Raw genomic sequence first — 13753 nt, forward strand, 5'->3', positions numbered from 1 at the left:
CAGAATATCCAAACAAAAACTCTGCTCTTTCCTTGTCCTTAAGTGTTTACGTACATCCTGATTGTGAACAAAGCTCTTCCGTTTCACCGATGCAACCAGAGTTTTGTCTGTTAATCCTATTTACCCTTGGGTAAAGATGATCTGTAAAATAGAGGACGTTCCAGCGAAACAAAGCCGACAATCGAATCCAATAATAACATTTTCCCTTTCTGGCTACGGCGTATATCAGTAAGAAGAAAATGAATATGTAGAATGTAGAATGTTGAATGCCTCGGTGTGACGTGAGCCGGAGTCTGAAAATGATGTATGCACCTAATAAGTGTTTGTAATATAATATTTGTTATAATATTGATCCCAAATGTGAAGAGAGAAACAGTGCCTCCCTTCTGTGCAGTTACGTATTTGCGGTGTGTCCTCACCGCGTTATCTATGTATGTACAACTTATCACAAGTCGACGACCTTGTACGACCAAGTACGTCGGTTAATCTCGCTCAGTACGCCTTACGGAGGATGTAATCCTCTCCATGATGCATACATCACGCTTTTCCTCATCACAGTCATCTTCAGTTTGTTCATTACCTCTAACAGAGTCGCTAATTGTTTATGTGTGGAATATTTTTCTCCCCATGTAGTCTAGGAACTCTTTCCTAACAAAAATGCCTCAGTATGTAAACAGGCACAAATATTCTATAATCGTCTTGAACACACGCTATATAGGTGGCTAGCTAGCGATTTAGGTGGCTAGCTAGCATCTGGTAAACTAGCATCCACTTGTCACTGCTTTTATAGGTAGAGTTGACTTTATTGGAACAATATTTACTGCCTAAAAAGAGATTTTATCCATCACCAGTGTTAGCTAAGATAGCTAGTAAACTGCTTAGCATGTAGGAGATCGAATTAAAAGGATCTAGTTGCCATATCATCCTTTCATCTTTAAACATTTCAGATCGAGTTCGGTTCGAGGTCCTCTGTCCAGATGGCTCCGGTTTAAATGAATAAACATGGCTTTTGAGATGTGAAATAAATCCCAAGCTAATCATTATAAAAATAAAAAAAAAGCATCACGAGGATTGAGGGAGTTTTTAGCATAGCATAGAAATTCTCTTCATTTTTACTTGCATAACAGGATCGAGTGCCAGACAGCGATCATCTGAAATACTCTAAAACATATACAGGATATGCAACAGATACAAAAACCACTGATATCCTGACCAGGACAAAGGAAGTAAAGTAGAATTGGATAAAGATTTAGATTTCTACCTTGAGGTTGCAGTAGTGAAGGTCAATGGAACATTTTCTCCCCTGAGACCTGAACGAGATTAGAGAAACACAAAATGTTAATTAAAAACGTCGGAGTGAACTGTTGAACTGAAATGTAGATTCTGAATAAGAGGGAGAAGAAATAAAGAAATAAAGAAATAAAGACACTCACATATGCACGTGTATTTTTAGAACTGAAACTATTGTACCATGTGCAATGACAATAAAGAATCTATCTATCTATCTATCTATCTATCTATCTATCTATCTATCTATCTATCTATCTATCTGTCTGTCTATATATCTGTCTGTCTGTCTGTCTGTCTATCTATCTACCTATCTATCTATCTATCTATCTATCTATCTATCTATCTAAAAATTATAAAAATATCATATAAAATAGATACTTTTAATGAGGTAGCTTAGTGGGTAAGGTGTTGGACCACTGATCGGAAGGATGTGAGTTTGAATCCCAGGTCCATCAAGAGTCCTACCAACTGCTGGGCCCTTGAGCAAGGCCCTTAACCTTTGATTGCTCAGTTGTGTTAAAAAAAAAAAGATAAAATGTAGGTTCCTTTGGATAAGGGTGTAAATGTACTTGGTTGTTTGATAGAGAACTATGCTTTAGGGTTCATACTAAGACCTTAAAGGGTTCCACCGTAAAGACAAGCCTAAGAACCATCTACATGCCAACCTCAACCTCAGGCTAAAACACATCAGCATATCTGTTTTTTTTTTTCTTCCTCCGAAGAGCTCATTAGTCTTGCGGCCCTAAAGCGTTATTTTGACCCAGGAGAAGAAAAGACAACGGCGGGACGTGTCTCATTCGTTCGATCCAAATGCAGCCCTGAAGCAAAAGGAGGCATAGCGGGATATCCACCAGATGTGTGGTCATATCCCCATATCTGTCTCTGCCTCTGCAGGTGAGATGGTCAGTTTTCAGCCTGCTGACAAAACTGACAACTAAAAAAATGCAGAGAGAGAGAGAGACAGAGAGAGAACCTAAACACTCCTAAAAAGAGCCTCAACATCCTCATCTCTGCCTCGTGTCTTTTCCTCACTGCTACAGTCTCTAACCCATACAGAAGAGCTGCTCTAACTACCTTTAATTCTTGCTGACACTTTTCTGTCACACACAACACTCCTGATACTTTTCGTTAAAATACTTTCAAATGCTTTCACGTGTGAACACAACGGACAGTCGTGTGTGAAACTTCATGGTTTAAAACGGAGATAAAAGAGTTAACAAAGATGATACCGTGTAAGATCGTCAGGTTAACAGTGGTTTGTACAGTGCCCCTTAATATCATCGTTAAAACCAAGTACACTTCTCCATGGCGTGTCTACCATAACAGTCAGATTTTTTCCTAATTATAACGTTAACACAGGCTCTGAAGAGCAAGAGAGAGAGAGAGAGAGAGAGAGAGAGAGAGAGAGAGAGAGAAACCATTTGTTTTCTGTCAGCATGTGTCAGACAGCAGAAAGGGAAATGAGAAAGGGCAGGAGAAAAAAACAGATGAAAAGAAGTGGAGGGAATCATCTGTGCACTGAAAAATCCTCAAACTCTTCGGGGTGGAGAGAAAGACGCCATCCATCAGCCGACGTACATGTTTTAGGTTCATCTCAAACGGTGCCTATACAGTAAAGTTGCACCGGCTGATAATTCATGGTGAACTGAAAAGAAAGTTGGTTTGGATCCAGAGTTAAAGATCAGTCCAGTTACGATCCGATATTCATTATCCTTCAATGCCAGTAATAACAATTGCATTAAATACATACTGCATCTGACCTTTTTCTAGAGAATTCCAGCACAGACATCGCTGCCTATAATGCGTGCAGCAGATTACACAGTCGGCTGGGCTGTAACATTGTAATCATCAAACCACAAAAATGTGCAAATTTAGAATTAATGATAACATCTCTCTCTCTCTCTCTCTCTCTCTCTCTCTCTCTCTCTCTCTCTCTCTCTCTTTCTCTTTCTCAGCTGGAAATTACATCGTCAAATCCCCCAAAGCGCAATGGCTCTGCTGCTAAAAGTGTAAAGACTGCATGTCATCCTTTTGCCCTCCAATAAGATCTACATCTGAACACTCAGAACATCAAGATTAAGAAGCTTAAGGTAATAGAGTTTGGGGATCGTGAGCGTGTGTCGGCTACACGAGCAGATTGGAATTCGTGAAAGTTTGTTCTTTAAAAAGTTTCCTGTTTTGTAGTCTTTATATTTCTATTGTTTCCTTTTCAAAAACTTTTTGATTGCCAAAATGAACTCGGACTCCACCCACCGTGAGGTACACGCCGCTCTTTACTTCTTTTAGATTGCAGCTTGTCTTAATGTCGCTGCTCGTTTTCAAGCTACACCCCTAAGTTAACCCCCCTCCCCTTGCGTCACCTCAGAAAGCCGGTCTCCATGGGAACGGTTAGCGAGTGCCCGCGGGTGGAGGGCCCTCCTCTTTTGAGTGTTCTCGTTAGGGCTCTCATTCTGCTCCGTTAGAAAAGCAGATCCAGCCATGTTGAATTAGTGCTAATTAGGATAATTGCGTTGACACTGGCGGCTTGGGGAGAAATGGCTTCTGTGAAAAAAGTTCAGGGAATAAATCAGAGAAGAAGCTGAAAGCGCACGGTTTAAGAATATGACTGCAGATGACGATGATGATGATGATGATAATGATGTTATTCCTTCTTAGTAGTTCAAAGCGAAGCAGATTGCAAACTGAGCTTTGTAAAAAAAGAAATCAAGCTGCTAAGAAAGTACTTACATTAATTTACTTAAATATCTGATTAAATAATTGATCTAAAAATATCTGAATGGTGCTTTAAAGTTACACATGAGGAAAGAAAGGATTTTAATATCTAATTAAACAATCAATTACAATGAGGAGAGGAGGAGGAAATGAGAACGAAGAGAAGTGAAGAGAAGAGAAGAGTGGAATATAAAAGGGAGAAAAGAGGAGAGAGAAAAACGTGAAGAGAGGGGAAGAGGAAAGGAGAGAGAAAGAAAATGAGAGAGGAAGAGGAGAGGAGAGAGGAAGAGGGAAGGTGCATTGAAGCAATTGTTAGCATAGCCACAGCTCATAGCTATGGTATTTTAGTGTAAGTGTGCAAATGTGTAAAGAAGTGTTGTGAAGTCCTTGCACTGTGTGTGTGTGTGTGTGTGGGTGTGTGTGTGCGAGCTTATGAGTGTTTATGTTCTTATGTAAAGTAATCAGAAGCAAAGACCTTCGCCAGTCATCATACTGACTGCATTAACTCAACGATCTGATCTACTCTACAGCAGAGCAGAAGTTCTCATAGTCTACATTCAAAGCTCCACTCAGAAAGATGCCTCTGTAGCTCTGTCTTGCTGTGTCAGAGGTCTCGCAGGCAACTTATTTGTTGATTCATAGTTTGGCTGTGGGTTCCTCTAGATTTTGTGGATTATGCCGTTCAAAATGTCTGTGTTTTGTTTCATAGTGAAAGAGGGCATGGACATTGCAGCACAGCGGAATACTTTTCTTCGCATATACCAACTGAGGAGGTTGGGATCGGAGCACAGGGGCAGCTATGATACAGTGAGCAGGGAACGTTAAAGTCATTGCTCAAGGGTCCAACAGTGGCAGCTTGGCAGAGCTCAGGGTTAAACCCTGATCCTTCAAACAACAACCCAGAGCCTTAACCATTTGAGCCACCACTGCCCCCACAGCTGTGATGGACATTTCCACACTTCTCAAGTCTGACTGTCTGGTTACAAATCGTGCCGGCTTGATATCCAAAAAGACATTAGAAATTAAAGAAATGATTTATCGTGCGTTTAACAAAGTAGGAAATCCACACTTTTAATCCCTTACAAACAATTAGTGCTCTTCAAATTCAAAATGGAGGCGGGTCCGGCTCCGGATCCGGACCGGCATCTGGACTTTGACTTTGACAGATGCTGCTGTAGAGATTCTGTTCTTTATATCATATAATTAATTGTGTATTATAAACACATACACACACATACACATTCAAACCACAAAACAGCCACAAAGCATCAATGATCGATGATCGATGCATCCTCACACTTTACAGAAGCTTTCCATTGTTCCATATTTGGTCTGATCTATCCAAGTGTAGTTCTCATGGTGTCCAGGTGATGTGTCACTTTCAAACAGATAAGCAATTAAACTGTAACCCTACACTCTGGTGTATAAAAATATATTTATATATCTAAGGGATATAAAACAGAGTGTCTATTAAAAAACAGCTGTAATTTTTGACCTGGAATTCTTTTAATCGAATTGGCCTGAACACATGAACACCAAATGAGAACACGCACACACAGAGATACACTAACCACTAAAACACATTACACCGGTTTATTACACTAAAGGGACTTTCATGTGTAATTAAAAGTGTCGCTTGAGGCTGAGTGGTGGAAATTAATTCACCTTAATTTACAGTGAGTGAATTATTTTGTCTCGCTCTCTTACAGGCGGTAAAAATGACACTTAATGTCTGTGAACTGTTATGGACAACCATTCGCCATGGTAACTACAATAAACCTTATGTTTATAAAAGCTATATGCAATTAACACAGGTGCTGATGGATGAGATAATAACGCATTGGTATCTAACCGTATGGTGCTTGTGATGTATAAAGAGATGCGTTAGTTTAACCAGAGGCGCTGGTTAGGGTTAGCTGTGTCTATGCCCAGTATGAGGGTCATGATGGTACTGGTACTGACTGCGCTGTGTGAAATACAGAGAGTCCATTGCACCAGAATAATTGCTTTTTTTACTTGTGACTAGCAACGGCTTAAAATAGCTGCGAACGAAATGTTAGAACCTCTTGTGGGCATTTTCGATCCTGTACAAAATCCGAATCCTTCCCACGACTCTGATAGAAAATTCTGTTGCTTATTTGAGAGCTAAAAGTAACCAAGATACATCTCTAGACAGTTGTATGGTGTTTGGTTATTAATATATTAACACTAATATCAAATTAATAAAGTATAGCCGTATAGCTGTAGCAATGTGAAAATGGGTTTGTAATTCTTGGTTAATTTGTGAGTCATGGTGTGAGTCAAACAGCAAACTAATGCTGAATATTACAGCTTGCTTTGGAAACATGGGCCCGTCTTCATAAAGAGTCTAAGAATGATCTCAGAGAGCTCCTTAATTCAGCGTAAAATGTCTAACTATGAATCTTATCTTCAGAGTGATTCAGGACCAGACTTGGTACTGATGTGTCGTTCGAACGAATCTTTCCCATGACTCAAGAACATCGAGACGTCCCGGGATTCGTTCATTTTGTGTTGCATGCGCATGCGCAACATCGCATAAGATCAGTAAACAGACCAGAGTCCTCGGGTTCGAGCGGTTCGTTCATCACGCAACAGCATACTAATGTAATATTGACTTTATAATGTACTAAATTAGAAAACTATCAGACATCATAAATCTATCAAAATATTTGTGCAATAAACATTTTCTGAAAAAATTTAAAAAATTCTGTCAGTCTCCTTTTTTATCGTTTAATATTTCTTAAGGATATGTGTGTGGTGTGTGAGTTTGGATGTGTTGGGGAATTAACATGTAACATTTTAATTACATTCTGCTGAAGTGAACGAAATGAACAAAATGACTCCAAAAAAGATTTGTTTATTTTGCTGAACGAAATTTAAAGAATCATATCTGTATAATGATCCAACCTTCCCATCACTAAAACTCAGAGCAACTCTGAACAAGGGAAATACAACAACTTTTATCTTAGTGAGTAGGCGGGGCTAAACCTGTTACTAGGTATGTCACATGCTTTTGAAAGACTGATTGGTCGTCTAATAGAAACAAATATGGAGTTACTGAAGATCATTTCAGCTCTGTTTCTGAGATGTTAGCATTAAGATTGTTAAATGTTTGGGCACTGATCCATCTACATCTAGTGGATGTTGCTTTTAATCCTCCAGATGTACACACAATACCTAAGCATCAATGTGAACGATATTTGTGAAAGTGGAGATTATTTTCTCCTGGTTCGAGAAAATGCACACATTAAATAGAAAAAAGAGCCAAAGCTAGTGTAAAATTAACGTCATCAGTGATTTGGCATTCCAACGCGATGTGTGAAAACACAATTAGCTACACTGATCAATAACAGGAGCTCACTTCTAATATAACAGAGTGCTTTTTGACTTTACGGTAAGTTAAAATATACAGATGTTGGCACGTGATCTGGAAACTGCTTTTATTGTATAGTGCAGTTTTACCCAAAGCTCTGATGCTGACAGTGATGTATGGGCTGAATCACCCTTATTGACCAAGCCATTATAAACTATAATTCCATTTAATAAGCACTACTCATAACTGGTGAGATGAATATGAGGCCTGAGCATGCTGTCACTTTGGAAGATAATTATAGAGTCCTGAATAATAATGTGAAGCTATTTAGTTAATCGCAAATGCTCGCTCTTTGTCCCCTGGGGAGATACGGCTAGCACACTGAGTGCTAGCATCTGTGCTAGGTTTAATAACTTTAGTCAAAGGCGTGTGTGTGTGTGTGTGTGTGTGTGTGTGTGTGTGTGTGTGTGTAAGTTTGAGAGAGAAAGAGAGAGAGAGAGAGAGAGAGAGAGAGAGAGAGAGAGAGAGAGAGCGAGAGAGTGCTAGCCCTGGCAGCTATACCTGCTTGCCTCAGCTCTTTCAGGCGTTAGTGCTTTTAGCGTTAGCTCACAGTCAAAAGAGCAAAGCTCAAAGCTGTGGGACAGTGACACCACAAATAAAAAAAGAAAAAGAAAAGTGGGAAGAGGTACTGTATAAACCATTTCTCAAGTTAATGAGACGTGTCACTTATTTAGCAAAAGAAAGCAAGGCTAGCTGAGCCGTGCATGAGGAGAACATTTTCCTAGACTTTTCTTTAGCTCAGACTTCCTATTAAAGCTGTAATGGAGTTTATGCTAATATTTCCTGAGATGGCCGATGTACCAGTACAGCAACACAGCCATATAATGGAGTTTAGCAGCATTAAAAAAAAAAAAAACACACTTTCAAGCAATTTTTCAAAAATCTGCGTAATCCTGTTTAACAGGACATTCAAGGACAAGGGATGAGAATGAAGGGATGAAAGAAAGGATGGAGCAGATGGACCACAGAGAAGGTTGAGCGATTGCAGGGAAGAGAAAAACAGATGGAGAGGAAGACAGGATGGATTGAGAGGAAGACAGGACAGATTAATGCTTGAGAGAGAGAGATGGAGGTGTCCCTGAACGTCCATAGAGCTGCTAATCGAATCCGTCTCTCAGGACGATTTAAATCTGACCTCATCGCTGTTTTTAGCCAGGCAGTCCTAAGATTCCTAAAATTTATTCTATAGCAAATATCCACACACACACACACACACACACACACACACCTTAAACTGGTCAGTGTATAGTACTTTAAGCAGAAAACAGTACCTGCTAGTGTACACATATCCACCATACACCAGTCGTAACACATGCTACACGATAAACCAGCTCCAGTTCTGTTCTGCGCTACTCAGTATTTAGACATTCTAAAAGAAGATCCCAACTACAGGTGATCTTTGAGGACAACAACCTCCTCATCAATTGTCAGACTGTATATTTATAATCACACCCTCCAGTGTCACCCAAATGAGGATGAGGTTCACTTTTGAGTCTGGTTCCTCTCGAGGTTTCTTCCTCTTCCATCTACAGGAGTTTTTCCTCACCACAGTCACCTCAGGCTTGTTCATTGGGGATAAATACAAACACGTTTAAATATAAGTCTAATATTAATCTTGAATTATTTTTTTTAATGTTAATCTTTGTATAATATTAAACTTTTGTATTATGTTCCTTATGTTCCGTAAAGCTGCTTCAAGACAACGTCCACAGTTAAAAAGATACATTTGAATTGAATGGAATATTATAATATATTTATATTATATTATGTTATATTATAAAAAGATACATTATATATATATATATATATATATATATATATATATATATATATATATATATATATATATATATATATATATATTATATATACATTATATATTATTATATACAAAAATATGAATTAAACTTATATAGGGTTAAGAAAGTTAATCAACAATGCTTAGCTTAAGTTTCTTTGTAATATGTGTAATATTCTGTCAAAAAGTGTCCTGTGAAATGTCCTGTGAAATGAAAATGCTCCCTGTCTGAGGCTACAGTGGTAGGAAAGGCCACTTATGACCCTCAGCCAGCAGGGGACAGATCGCAGAGCAAGGTCAAGTTTGGAACTGTACAACACATGTTCATTTCTAAACAAGACTGAAAAACAGCTGGGAACAAACTGCTACCAAAACATTAGAAATGTCCATAATAATCAACAATACCTCCATATGAATCTATAATTACATGGTAATTAACTAACTTTACCATAGGCTCAACCATTTCCCTTCAAAATCTATTCCAGTTTATATGATATATTAAGGTAACTATTATTTACCGAGCTGTACTTAAACACCCTGTTTACTAAAAACCTGCCATTGTTGTATGGGCTGCTATGTGTGGAATGAGTACAGAAATATATCTAATATTAATCTTGAATTTTGTATTCTATTAATCTTTATATTATTCTTTATATTAACCTTTTGCTCTATGTTTATGATCTGTAAAGCTGCTTTGAGACAATGTCAATTGTAAAAAGCACTATACAAATAAACTTGAATTGAATTGACTTATATTGCATATATTATATTATACGGTATAGTGGAAGCCGTGTGAATTCTTGGTGATGTCACCAGAAAGTTCAGAGAGTGTTCTGGAACTCCGGTGTCATCGGTCTGCGCGCATTCTATACTCAGCTGTGTCAGTCTGTACAGTGGATTTGAATCATTTTGTTAGCCGAAAGACTTTTCTTTAAGCATTTCTTTAAAAGTCTGTTTGACGTGGAACAGTGAATTATGCTTCCATAAGGTAATACCGAGTTCCTTTTTTGTCCTGAAACACAGACAGGATTCAGAAACGTTTCTGTTTATCCACCTAAAACTCTAAAAAACTTTATTTATTTATTTATTTATTTATTTATTTATTCCTTCATTTATTCATTTATAATTTTATTGCTGGAAATCTCCGGTCATGTCTCTGTTATTTAAAATCATTCCTCTTCGTTTGGTTAAGCTGATCATCTCATGTTCCTTTGCTGATCGCTTTGCAAACATCATTGACATGCTGAAAGGTGAAATTCCTCCGTATTTGTATTTGTAGCTATTCATGATTCATGAAGCCCCAGAAAAGCAGCTCTAAAGCATGATACTGCCACCACTGTGCTGCATTGTGGGTATGGAGCTGTTTTGAGGATTAAGTTGAACTTGTTTGATGGCGAGTTCTGATGTTGCTGTAGGTCTCCTGGAAGCCTCTCTGGACAGATTTTATCTTGTTGTTTTATATTTCAGACGGATGTTCTGTTCTTGGTGTTGCTCCATGTTTTATTTGATGATATCGGTCTTTAAGGCATATGACTGATTTTTTAATACCCTTTTCCTGGCTGTTATCTTTCAGTACATGACATAGCAAGCATCTGGGGTTTAATCAGAATCACTTCACTAATAGCAGCTAGATAATAATTATTATATTAAATAATTATATAAAGATTAAATGTGATTGGTTCATTCTGATCATAACCCCAACCAGGTTTTTATTTACAGTATATATATATATATATATATATATATATATATATATATATATATATATATATATATATATATATTTTTTTTTTTAAATTCATGATAGAATTGAAAAAACCTCATTTTTATTTTTTTATTTTTTTACATTAAAAAACCCTGCAACTTGAACTGTTCTTGACCTGGCATCGTGAGGCTGAGGATCCATTTGCAGTTTTTATTAAACACTCTCGAAATCACAACAGGCAGGGTCAAACAACGGCAGAGACAATAACGTAGGCAAAGCAAAGACAGAGTCGAGAATAACAGGCAGAAGGTCAGGGCAGGCGGCAAGCATTCGGGAACAGAGGTACAGAAACAGATCAGAACACAGGCAAGAAAACATGGACAGAAAACGCTCAAGTTCCTTTAAATAGGAAGTGACTAATTGGAACCAGGTGGTGGCGTAATCAGTCCCAGGTGGCTATGGGAAGTGTAGTGCAGAAGTGGTTCGTATTCCGGCAAACGTTCCCTCTGGTGGTGCTCGGGAGATGCGGCAGGTGCGGCATTCATGACAGAGCCCCCCCCAGCGAGCGGCTCCCGAAGCAAGGATGTGAACAGCACCGGGGTCTTCCCCGAGGGCGATGGGCCGGATTATCCGGATGCTGTTGGTGGAACTCAGCGGTGAGCGACGGATCCAGGATGTCCCTCGACCCTACCCAGGAGCGTTCCTCCGGGCCGTACCCCTCCCAGTCCACTAGGTACTCAAGGTTGCCACCCCGGCATCTGGAGTCCAGTAGGGAGCGGACATGATAAGCCTCCTCGCCGTCGACCAACAGGGGCGGTGGCACAGATGGTTCGGCAGACCCCTCTCGTACTCCTCCCGGACCACTGGCGGGTTTATGGAGCGAGACATGGAACGTCGGAGAGATGCGGTACGACGCAGGCAATGCCAATCAGTAGGACACCGGGTTTATCCGTTTTACGATTCTGAACGGGCCCATGTACCTGTGGCTGAGCTTTCTGCAGGGCAGATGTCACGAGTTGAGAGCCACACCCACTGCCCCGGCTGATAATCTGGATGCGGTCTGCGGCGCTTGTCGGCCTGGAGCTTTTGCTTTCTGATGGTCATCTGGTGATGAGCCTCGCTCCAGGTCTCCTCGCTCCTGCGGAACCAATCATCCACAGCTGGTAGATCCGAGGGCTCACTGGACCACGGAAAGAGAGATGGTTGATACCCTAGGACGCATTGAAACGGCGTAATGCCAGTGGCGGGCTTAGTGAGGGAGTTCTGCGTGTACTCCGCCCACATGAGGTACCTGCTCCAGTCGGCTTGATTGTTTGAACAATATGTGCAGAGGAAGCAGATGAGCTCCTGATTCATGCGTTCGGTCTGGCCGTTGGCTTGTGGGTGGTATCCGGAAGTGAGACTAACATTGGCGTTTAGTTGCTTAAAGAAGGCAGACCAAACTTGGGACGTGAACTGTTGGCCTCGGTCGGAGACGATGTCCTCAGGGAGGCCGTAGAAGCGGAACACGTAGTTGCAAAGCGTCTCTGCCGTTTCGAACGCGGTAGGCAGTTTGGGCAGAGGTATTAGGTGGCATGCCTTCGAGAATCGGTCCACAACAGTGAGGATTACGGTGTAGTTATTGGACTTCGGCAGATCGGTCATTAAATCAATTGCTATGTGGGACCAGGGATGTAGTGGGACAGGTAAAGGCTGTAATAAGCTGGCTGGGAGCTGACGTGAAGCTTTGGAGGTGTTACACACAGCAAAGTTTCTCACGAAATCCCTTACGTCATCGGATAGCGAGGACCACCAAAACATGTTTTGCGCGAGCCGAGTTGTGGCCGAGATGCCGGGGTGGCCAGAGCTTGGAGAGGCGTGGATGAGGTCTACGAGAGCAGAGCGGAAGTTTTCCGGCACATACATCTTGGTGGGCGGACAGTCGGCAGGAGGCGGGGCCATCGCGTTGGCTGGAGAAATCTCAGTCATTATATCCCATTGAATGGGCACAACTATCTGAGTCTCGGGGATGATGGGTCCAGCAGGTGAATCTTGGTCGGGATCATTGTTTAGGCGGGAGAGTGCATCGGCCTTAGTGTTGTTGGACCAAGGTCTGTAGGTTACTGTGAAGCGAAAGCGCGTAAAAAAAACATTGCCCAGGAAAGACGTGGATGTCTTGTGGAACTCGCACTTCTCTGCATTAGCATAAAGTCGATGTTGGATCAGCCGCTTAAGTACAGCTCGTACGTGCTGTATGTGTTCCTCCAACGTCTCAATGAATTAGGATGTCGTCGATATACACGATCACCCAGCGATCCAGCATGTCCTGGAACACATCGTTGATGAACGATTGGAATACTGACGGACTGTTAGCAAGGCCGAACGGCATGACCAAGTATTCGTAGTGGCCTGACTGGGTGGAGAAAGCAGTTTTCCACTCATCTCCCTCTCTAATGCGAATGAGGTTGTAAGCGTTGCGCGGGTCCAGCTTGGTGAAGTATCGGGCCATGCGCAGTTGTTCGAGAGCTGACGGAACAAGTGGGAGTGGATAACGAAACTTAACAGTCAGTTCATTTAGAGCCCGATAATCGATGCAGGGACGGAGCCCTCCGTCCTTTTTCTTCACAAAGAAGAAGCCTGACAATGCAGGCGATACTGAGTGCCGAATAAATCCCTTCTGTAACTCCTCCTCAATGTATTTATTCATGGCCTCGGTTTCGGGTTGTGACAGCGGGAAGATCCTGCCCCTGGGTGGAGTGGCGTTGGGCAGGAGCTCAATGCAACAGTCACTGGGTCCATGAGGCGGTAACTCGGTGGCTTTGATCTTGTTAAAGGCCTCTGTGAGATCGTGATACTTGGCTGGCAGGCCGGGATT

At 41.0% G+C, this 13753-nt stretch overlaps 1 protein-coding gene across 8 annotated transcripts in view; it reads right to left on the reverse strand.

Moving 5' to 3' along the window:
• Nucleotides 1–13753, reverse strand: part of LOC132841737 (receptor-type tyrosine-protein phosphatase delta-like) — a 352060-nt gene that overhangs the window by 193878 nt on the left and 144429 nt on the right. For all 8 annotated transcript variants that reach the window (XM_060864221.1, XM_060864220.1, XM_060864217.1 and 5 more), the window contains exon 7: nucleotides 1262–1310. The gene's annotated coding sequence lies outside the window, so the exon portion shown is untranslated. The remainder of the gene's footprint in view (nucleotides 1–1261; nucleotides 1311–13753) is intronic.

Source organism: Tachysurus vachellii, chromosome 2 (assembly GCF_030014155.1).
Source record: "Tachysurus vachellii isolate PV-2020 chromosome 2, HZAU_Pvac_v1, whole genome shotgun sequence".
In the NCBI taxonomy this organism is placed as follows: Eukaryota; Metazoa; Chordata; class Actinopteri; order Siluriformes; family Bagridae; genus Tachysurus; species Tachysurus vachellii.